This window comes from Anomaloglossus baeobatrachus, chromosome 4 (assembly GCF_048569485.1).
Source record: "Anomaloglossus baeobatrachus isolate aAnoBae1 chromosome 4, aAnoBae1.hap1, whole genome shotgun sequence".
Taxonomy (NCBI): domain Eukaryota; kingdom Metazoa; phylum Chordata; class Amphibia; order Anura; family Aromobatidae; genus Anomaloglossus; species Anomaloglossus baeobatrachus.
In genome coordinates, this window is record NC_134356.1 from 459837314 (window position 1) to 459848230 (window position 10917).

Below are 10917 nucleotides of genomic sequence, written 5' to 3' on the forward strand. Positions count from 1 at the left end.
ATTACATTACAGTCATTGGAGTGAAATCCCGCAGCTACCTGCGGAAAAGAAGTGACATGCAATTGTTTTTGCTGCGGGAATCCCGCAGCAAAACACGCAGCTGTCAAAATCCGCCTAGTGCGCACAGCATTTTTTTTTCCATAGGATTTGCTGGTGAATCACTGCAGAGATGTTATGAACATTTTCTGCAGCGAAACATGCAGCAAATCCGCGGGTAATCCGCGAGAAAAACCGGCAAGTGCGCACAGGGCCTTAGGCTGTGTAGGAACACGGTGTATACTAGATCCAAAAAATCTGCAAGAGTTCATCAAATTTATACTATATACTGTAGTACTTATGAACATGAGCCTCTTACAGTGCCTACAAGTAGTATTCAACCCCCTGCAGATTTAGCAGGTTTACACATTCGGAATTAACTTGGCATTGTGACATTTGGACTGTAGATCAGCCTGGAAATGTGAAATGCACTGCAGCAAAAAAGAATGTTATTTATTTTTTTATTTTTTATTAAAATTGTGAAAAGTTTATTCAGAGGGTCATTTATTATTCAACCCCTCAAACCACAAGAATTCTGTTTGGTTCCCCTAAAGTATTAAGAAGTATTTCAGGCACAAAGAACAATGAGCTTCACATGTTTGGATTAATTATCTCTTTTTCCAGCCTTTTCTGACTAATTAAGACCCTCCCCAAACTTGTGAACAGCACTCATACTTGGTCAACATGGGAAAGACAAAGGAGCATTCCAAGGCCATCAGAGACAAGATCGTGGAGGGTCACAAGGCTGGCAAGGGGTACAAAACCCTTTCCAAGGAGTTGGGCCTACCTGTCTCCACTGTTGGGAGCATCATCCGGAAGTGGAAGGCTTATGGAACTACTGTTAGCCTTCCACGGCCTGGACAGCCTTTGAAAGTTTCCACCCGTGCCGAGGCCAGGCTTGTCCGAAGAGTCAAGGCTAACCCAAGGACAACAAGGAAGGAGCTCCGGGAAGATCTCATGGCAGTGGGGACATTGGTTACAGTCAATGCCATAAGTAACGTACTCCACCGCAATGGTCTCCGTTCCAGACGAGCCCGTAAGGTACCTTTACTTTCAAAGCGTCATGTCAAGGCTCGTCTACAGTTTGCTCATGATCACTTGGAGGACTCTGAGACAGACTGGTTCAAGGTTCTCTGGTCTGATGAGACCAAGATCGAGATCTTTGGTGCCAACCACACACATGACGTTTGGAGACTGGATGGCACTGCATACGACCTCAAAAATACCATCCCTACAGTCAAGCATGGTGGTGGCAGCATCATGCTGTGGGGCTGTTTCTCAGCCAAGGGGCCTGGCAATCTGGTCCGCATCCATGGGAAGATGGATAGCACGGCCTACCTGGAGATTTTGGCCAAGAACCTCCGCTCCTCCATCAAGGATCTTAAGATGGGTCGTCATTTCATCTTCCAACAAGACAACGACCCAAAGCACACAGCCAAGAAAACCAAAGCCTGGTTCAAGAGGGAAAAAAATCAAGGTGTTGCAGTGGCCTAGTCAGTCTCCTGACCTTAACCCAATTGAAAACTTGTGGAAGGAGCTCAAGATTAAAGTCCACATGAGACACCCAAAGAACCTAGATAACTTGGAGAAGATCTGCATGGAGGAGTGGGCCAAGATAACTCCAGAGACCTGTGCCGGCCTGATCAGGTCTTATAAAAGACGATTATTAGCTGTAATTGCAAACAAGGGTTATTCCACAAAATATTAAACCTAGGGGTTGAATAATAATTGACCCACACTTTTATGTTGAAAATGTATTAAAATTTAACTGAGCAACATAACTTGTTGGTTTGTAAGATTTATGCATCTGTTAATAAATCCTGCTCTTGTTTGAAGTTTGCAGGCTCTAACTTATTTGCATCTTATCAAACCTGCTAAATCTTCAGGGGGTTGAATACTACTTGTAGGCACTGTATATTCAGTAACTAGCAGGAATGAGCGTTTACAGCGCTTTTATTATTTTTTGAGCTGGACACATACATCACTATGATACTTTTGTCACCCTATCATGCACGTTATATCAGAAAGGTTGAGTATGTATGTGACATCCCCGGTTCCAGATGTTATCCAATTTTGGAATGCCATGTAACTTTTTTAACCTGTTTTAATCATCTGACATTCATGTATGCCAAGGAGTTCCAACCACATGTACAGCAAAATGAAGAACACAGGTCACATACCCAGCCAGCTTCATCAGCACTGGACATTAGCTGTATATTATACCTAATACCCTGTGGCAATAGCTGCAATCAGTGCTAGCACTTATCATGCCAATTTAACACCTTAGATGCTGATATCAATAGTGACAGCGACTTCTCTTATTACACTGGGTGTGGCAACCATGAAAAGGCCTCTAGGTCACCATGAAAAGGCCTCTAGGTCAGGAAGCTAGCGTAGCCTGTAATTAGGCTCTGCTAAAAGTAAGGTAAACCAATCATCCTGTTAGGCCAGAGTCACACTTGTGACTGACTCGTGCAAGTCTCACATTGCATCGCTCGGCAGAGCCTGACTCTCTCTGGACAGGAGCGTCTCCCTTGCATAGAAATACATGCAGCTGAGACACTCCTGTCAGGAGAGTACGCGGCCGTGCCGGGTGATGCCGATGCAAGGCTCGCGTGAGTTATGTCCGAGTCACAAGTGTCACTCCGGCGTAACAGTAAAACTGACTTGTCTGATCCCCTGCAGTATAGTGGTATAGCAAGGTATTTAGACACCTGATCAGACTATCGAAAAGTCAAGTCCAATAGAGAGACTAAGTAAGAAAATAAAAAATTTCAACACAATTTGTATAAATTAAAAAACAAATAGAGAACAAAGTTATTATATAAAAGCAAAAGTAAGCAAAAAGGTACAGATTTGGTATTTCTGCGCCTGGAACAACTCGAGCTGTAAAACTGTCCCACTGTTTAAACTGTACAGTAAATAACTTACATAAAAGAAATACTAAAACATTGCTTTTTTCATTGTTCTGACATACGAAAAATGGAATAAAAAGTGATCAAAAAGTTATTTATAAAAAAATGGTATCACTGAAAACTTCAAATTGTCCCTCCCAAGAAAATAAACCGTCATGCCGGTCTGTAGCAAAAAATACAGAAAAGGTATCAGAATATTGTGATGCATAAACAAATTATTTATAGATAAAAGTAGTATGTTACTGTACTAAATGGAAATGTAGCAATTAAATCAAGCTGACCTGAAGAATAGAGCTGCTTTATCGTTTTTTCCCCTAGAGTGGTGTTAAAAAAAAACAAGAAAACACACATGGCTGTTTTTTTGTTTACTCTGCTACACAAAAATCGGTAATAAAAATGTTATGTAGTCCAAAATTTTTATAAAAATGTTAACTCTTCCCCCCCAAAAAAATCCCCCACATAGCTCTTTTGGTAGAAAAATAAAATAGTTATAGGTCTAAGAATAGGGTGATGCAATAACAGATACATTCATGTAAAAAATTGTTTTAGTGTGAAAAATTAGCAACATATAAGCCTAGCATCGCTGTGATCACACTGACCCAATGGATAAAGTTGTCCTATCACTTTTATTGCACGGTGTGAATGGTGCAAAACGATGTGAAAGAAAATGAAGACAATTCCTGAATTGTTTAGTTTTATCTTTGTCCCGAAAATCAAACTAAAAAGCAATATTACTTAGACCTCAAAGACGTTGGAAAAGAAACATGGCTCGCAAAAAACAATCCAGTAAAATCCAAGCTGTCAAAGCCAAATCAAAGTTAATATCAACTTGTATGGCATTGCTGGAGATGGGAACCCACTTAAAGCATGACCAATCCTTGTTTTTTCAGCGTTGGTGTGGTGCTTGGAATGGAAGTCCCTGCCCCCTGTGATTCCAGCGTCGCTTTGGACCATCACCGGCGATGGTCTTTGAGGTCTGCCAACTGCTCCAATATTTCATGGAGCTAGCCAGATTTCACAATTCAATGCAAGTCTATGAGAGTCTTGTTTTGGCCTCGTTCTTGCTCTCATAGAGTTGCATTGAACACTTATGACTAGAGATGAGCTAATTTGAAGTTCGGTGTTTGTACTTAACACAGACTTTACAAAAAGAATCAGTGTTCAAGTTTGGAGTTTGGGTGCTTTACATATGCAAACCACTGGAGTGAGCATTGCTCTGCTCAGGTACGCACGGTGCTTGGCCCAGTGTGAACCGCTTGCAGTGTTTGATCGGCTCACACTGGGGGTAACAACAGCATGATCGGATGTAGTTAATGTTCTGTTAATTGCTGGCTGTATGTGACCGGAGAGCCGACCTGCCAATGAGTGACTTCCAATGAAGTTCAGGTCATGTCCACGTCTGGACCAAAACTTTATATAAAGTCCAGCTGAACAGCAGTAAGTGAGCTTCCACGGGTTTAATCATCTCTACTTTTGACGCAACTACTGAGTTCTGGCCAGTTGGACGTTACGGGCAGAAAATGGCACTACGGGACCGTAGCGATACCAAAAAGGATGAAGACGCTGTCAGAGAAGTATAATATCCTGGGCAAGGGAATTATATTTAAAGCGCGACTCCATTGCTGCAAACAACCCCCTGAAGTGGTGCTTTAACCCCTTCAGCCCCAAGCCTATTTTGACCCTAAAGACCAGGACATTTTTTGCAATTTTGACCAGTGTCACTTTATGAGGTTATAACTCTGGAACACTTCAACGGATCCCGGTGATTCTGAGATTGTTTTTTCGTGATATATTGGGCTTCATGTTAGTGGTAAATTTAGGCCGATATTTTTTGCGTTTTTTTGTGAAAAAAATGGAAATTTCACGAAAATTTTGTAATTTTCAAACTTTTAATTTTTATGCTCTAAAACCAACGAGACATATGACACAAAATAATTAATAAATAACATTTCCCACATGTCTACTTTACATCAGAACAATTTTGGGAAAAAAAAAATTAAGGAAGTTATAGGGGTTCAAAGTTTATGAGCAATTTCTCATTTTTACAACAAAATTTACAAAGCCACTTTTTTTAGGGACCACATCACATTTGAAGCGATTTTTAAAGGTTTACATGACACAAAACACCCAAAAGTGACGCCATTCCAAAAACTGCACCCCTCAGGCTACTCAAAACCACATTCAAGAAGGTTATTAACCCTTCAGGTGCTTCACAATGACTAAAGCAATGTGGAAGGAAAAAATGAACATTTTAATTTTGCAACAAAAATGTTAATTTAGCCTCAAATATTGCATATTCACAAGGGTAGAGGGATTAAATGAACCCCCAAAATTTGTTGGGCAATTTCTACTGAGCACGCAGATACCTCATATGTGGCGAAAAACCACTGTTTGGGCGCACGGCAGGACTCGGAAGGGAAGGAGCGCCATTTGACTTTTTTGAACAGAAAATTAGCTGGAATCGTTAGCCGCACCATGTTGGGTTTGGAGAGCCCCTGAGGTGCCGAAACAGTGGAGCTCACCAACATGTGACCCCATTTTGGAAACTAGACCCCTTATGGAATTTATCTAGATGTTTATTGAGCACTTTGAGCCTCTGGGGGCTTCACAAAAGTTAATAGAGTTGAGCCGTGAAAATAAAAAAAACTTTTTTTACCACAAAATTGTTACTTCAACCAGGTAGCTTTTTTTCACAAGGGTATCAGGAAACATTGCACCATAAAATGTATTGTGCAATTTCTCCTGAGTACACAGATACCTCATATGTGGTGGAAATCAAATGTTTGGGCGCACAGCAGGGCTCGGAAGGCAAGGAGCGTCATTTGACGTTTCAAACGCAAAATTGTCTGGGATAATTAGCGTATTCCATGCTGTGTTTGGGGACCCCCTGAGGTGCCGAAACAGTGGAGCTCCCCCACATGTGACCCCATTTTGGAAACCAGACCCCCATGGCATAGAAAAAAAAAACAGGGCGCACGCACGAATGTTCTGCAAAAAAAGGGGGGGGGGGGGAACTAGGTGGGATGGAAAAAAGAAGTCCTGTCCAAAGTCGAGTACGACTGCAGGACGATTGCTGATCAGGTACCTAATTGTTCAAGTTTTGTTTTGTTTTTTTTTTATTTGGGGTGCACAAAAAAAGCTAAAACTAGAGCGACAATTACGTACCTGATCAGCCAATCACGTACTGATCAGCACTTGACGGCAAGCAGGTTTGGGGAGGAGGGGGGGGAGAGGGAGTGGGAGATGCGATTGGGGATAGTTAGAAAAGAGCCACGAACAATACTTACAGGATGGATCAGAACATCGGCAGATAGGGGGGGGCGGCAGATGGGGGGGCAGCGGCATATAAAGGGAGCATCTGTGATTGTGAAACGGCGGCAGCTGGGATAGGGTGGAGGCGGATGGGAGAGGGCGCAGTGGATGCAGGAGCGGCAGAGGATGGGGGGGAAGGGGGGATGGGGGGGATGGGTGGTAAGGGGAGTGGGAGGTGAGATTGGGGATAGTTACCCTACAGGATGGATCTAGGCAGCTGGATCACAGGAGATGAAGGAGGCAGCAGATCAAGGAGGGTGAGAGGTGGGAAAGGGAGCGCAGCGCAGATCACGGGGGAGACAGGTGAGCAGAGCACAGATCACGGGGGTGAGAGGTGAGGGAGAGCGGACAGCAGATCATGGGGGTGACAGGTGAGGGAGCACACATCACGGGGGTGACAGGTGAGGGAGCACAGATCACGGGAGTGACAGGTGAGGGAGCACAGATCACGGGGTTGACAGGTGAGGGAGCACACATCACGGGGGTGACAGGGGAGGGAGCACACATCACGGGGGTGACAGGTGAGGGAGCACAGATCACGGGGGTGACCGGGGAGGGAGCACACATCACAGGGGGTGACAGGGGAGGGAGCACACATCACAGGGGTGACAGGGGAGGGAGCGCACATCACGGGGGTGACAGGGGAGGGGGCGGGTAGCCGATCACGGGGTGATAGGTGGGGGGGGCGGGCAGCACATCACGGAGGTGAGGGGGCGAGCAGCACATAACGGAGGAGAGGGGGTGCGCAGCATATAACGGAGGGGAGGGGGCGGGCAGCACATAATGGAGGACAGGGGGCGCGCAGCACATAACGGAGGAGAGGGGACGCGCAGCACATAACGGAGGAGAGGGGGCGGGGCCGGGTAGCACATAACGGAGGAGAGGGGGCGGTGCCGGGCAGCACATAACGGAGGAGAGGGGGCGGGGCCGGGCAGCACATAATGGAAGAGGAAGCGGGCAGCCGATCTCGAGTGGAGGGGGCTGACAGCACATCATGGAGGTGAGGGGACGAGCAGCCGATCACGAGGGAAAGGGGCCGGGCAGCAGATCGGGGGGAGCGGTGGCACTGTGGCAGATGGAGGGCGGCGGATCGGGAGGTTTGGGGGTGAGGGTGCGGGCAGCAGATACGAGGGGTGGGGGTGCGGGCAGCAGATCGGGGAGACAGGTGGCAGATCGCGGAGGGCGGCGGCGGATCGGGAGGCTTTTCGCCGGTTTCATACAGTGCAATGGCAGCGCGGCAACTTCCGGATCCCATGCTCCGGTCACGTAACAGCATGGGACCGGATCTTGTCGCCCTGCCATTGCACTGTATACACTTACTGTGCTGGCGTGCTGCAGGGCTGACAAGTGAAGCTGATGGGGCGGTCACCGGCAACAGGTCCACTGTGATTGGAGAGATGGGTCACAAGGCCGATCTCTCCAATCAGAGCTACTGGAGCTGGGGGAGGGTGATCCAGTGAGGTCACCTAGCTCCAGCCAATGGCCAGTGCTATAGCTGCACTGGCCAGGGCTGGATTTCAATGTTTCAGTCACTTTATATGGCTGGAACATTACAGTGGCTGTGATTGGTTGAGCGGCGTTCGTCAGCCAATCACAGCCTCCGTAGGTCCGGGGAGGAGGCACCACCCCTCCTGAGGTCAGGTACAGGTCCCCTCCTCCCCGAATCTGCGGTTTGTGTTATCCGATTGCAATCACCGGAGTCTCCGGTGCCGCGATTCTGCCATGACGGAAAGATCCGTCCTTGGTCTTTAAGGCCCAGGGCACCATGACGGATCTTTCCATCCATGGTCGGGAAGGGGTTAAAGGGCCTCTCATGGACTGATTAATTAGATAGATAATTGAGGTTGGACACCCTGAACATTTACCTGAAAACCAATGTACAGAAGAAACAGAAGAGCACCATACATTTCTTAAAGGGGTATTCCCATCTCCAAGATCCTATTCCAATATGTAGTAGGTATAATAATAATAATATTAGCAAATACCTCCTCTTGTAAATGTAATATAGTTCTCCTGATATAGCCATGTCTCTTACCTCATGTGCAGGGCATTAAAGCAGCTTAGGTATATAAGGTTACGATCAACTAAATGCCCTGTCACACACAGACATAAATCTGCGGCAGATCTGTGGTTGCAGTGAAATTGTGGACAATCAGTGCCAGGTTTGTGGCTGTGTACAAATGGAACAATACGTCCATGATTTCACTGCAACCACAGATCTGCCAAAGATTTATCTCTGTGTGTGACGGGGCCTTTACTCTCACTTTGAGTGGATTTAACCATGGATACCTAAGCTGCAATGCCCTGCACATGAGGTAAGACACATGGCTATATCAGGAGAACTATACTACATTTCTAATTAGAGATATATGCTAATATTATTACACATTGTACATATTAGGATAGGATATTGGAGATGGGAATAACCCTTTAAGGCCACAGACAAGTACTGTACTTTATCACCCAGTGAAGTAAATGTATTGCAGGACTCAGTTGCAGCCATTAATCGATGCACTGTGCTATTGTGTTCCGCCCGCATAGTGCTTAGTTCTAGCTGCTGTCAGAGCAGCTTACAACTTATCATTGAGGTGTCGGACCCCCACTGATCTCATATTGAGAACGGTATTCAGTTTTTAAGTTCTGAACAACACACTTCCAGATAATAATAATAATAACAATTGACAGGAAAGGTCAGACGTTAACTTAAAGGGGTTGCACACTTTTTTGAATAGTCGAAAAAAAAAACAAACACTTGCACTCCAGTAGTGTGCAAAAATAAGAAAAAGCATATACGGTACTCCCCTACAGATCCTCAATGCTTCTTTGGCACCGATCCTCCTTGCAATGAACACTTATGGTGGGAACTTGCAAGACACTGTTCATATTATTTTGGATTGGTCATAAGACAGTAAATTTGTGATTCGTACAGGAATAACTTCTTATAGTGGCCAAGGTGTATAAGGATTTTCATAACTCAAGACTGACTTTGAGGTAACTCAATAAAACAATAAGATATCAGCATATTGAGGAAGATCTAAAGTATGTTCTTCAAGAGGACTGGGAAGTCACAGGACTTGTAAATGTTTTTCATTATCAATTGTTGTGATTGTAAAGCAACAAAAACTTTATCTTCTTAGGCAGCGTCCCGCGATCAGTGTTCACAGCACTTTGAACTCAGCATCTTTTTGCAGTAAAAGCACAGTGGATGGGATTTACAGAAAACGCGTGCCCACTGTGCGTGTTTTTCCCACAGCGTAAACTCACGTGCGGTGCAACTTCCCGAGCCACAGCTCTTTAATTTATTGCTGCGAAGCCGCGAGTGTTCTCCGCATGGAGATCACAGCGGCTGAACCCTGATCGTGGGCACGAGCAGCTGCGGTCTCTTGTGGAGAGCACTCGCGGTCTCGTTAGAGAGCACATGCTGTGTCCAGGACGTAACAAGTCCGGATCGTGGGCACGTACCCTTACAATGAGCATTTGGCCATGCTTTTTTTTTATAATAATGTAGAACAACACTTTATTTGATTCCTTAAAGTTAATAAAAATAATTACCTATCAATTCTCCGAACTGGTGGCCATCCAAACCACAGCTATTGGGGCTAATTTTATGATATGGAAAACCACATTTAAGTTTGTATCATGAATGTAACGGTTACAATAACAAATTTACACCTGTCATTGAATAAATCTACTACTACAATAATGTAAAAAGTTGTTTTAGGTGTCATGGTAGCAATATAACATATCATGGCTTGGAATTGTGTCCGGATGCTATTATTGACTCGTTACGGGTCAGGGGTCAGGAGACTTTGAGGTTCCAAATTTTGTTAAACTGTATTATGCCTTCCTAATAAAACAAATAACACTTGTTTGTGCCAGTTATACCCAACAGAAATAAGTTTCCATATAGAACATGTACCCCAATGTATTGCCATGTCCTAGAAAGTCAATGCCTTGTGTGTCCTCACAGGATGGACAGATATTAAATAGGATCTTATGAAACATCAAAAATCAGTAGTAAAAACTACAATCTTATTTTGTACACCGGCTAACACGATGAAGCAGTAAACTTCAACTAACCATTGAGCAAATTTACATTCAAACTGTGAGGTATGGTGTAGCTCTGTACGACACGAGGACTAGTGCATGGAATTATTTCCACTTTTTTTTTTTTTTTACAAGGTAAATGATTGGATTTCTTTTATAAAGTGCACAATATTCCAGACATGAGTTATTGTGATATAAATGAAAAAAATAATGGAATTGAAATGAACCAAATTTAGTGTCAACATCTTCATCTTTTAATTTTTTTTTCCGCTGATTTATTTAGAACCCCAATTCCAAAAAACTAAGGATGATGTGTAAAAGGTAAAGAAATCAAGAATTCTGTTATAGCCATATTTTATTCACAACAGAACACATAACATATATCAGAAGTAGAGATGAAAGAACCTGAGGTTCGGGGTTCGTACCAAACACAGACTTTACACAAGAAATACAGAGTTCGGGTGCTTTAAGTATGCAAATCACTCTTGCGAGCATCACTGTGCTTGGGTGTGCTCAGTGCTCGGCCAAGTGCAAGCTGCTTGCAGTGTTTGATCAGCTCGCACTGGGGGTAACGACAGCATGATTGGATGAAGTGTGCACCAAACAA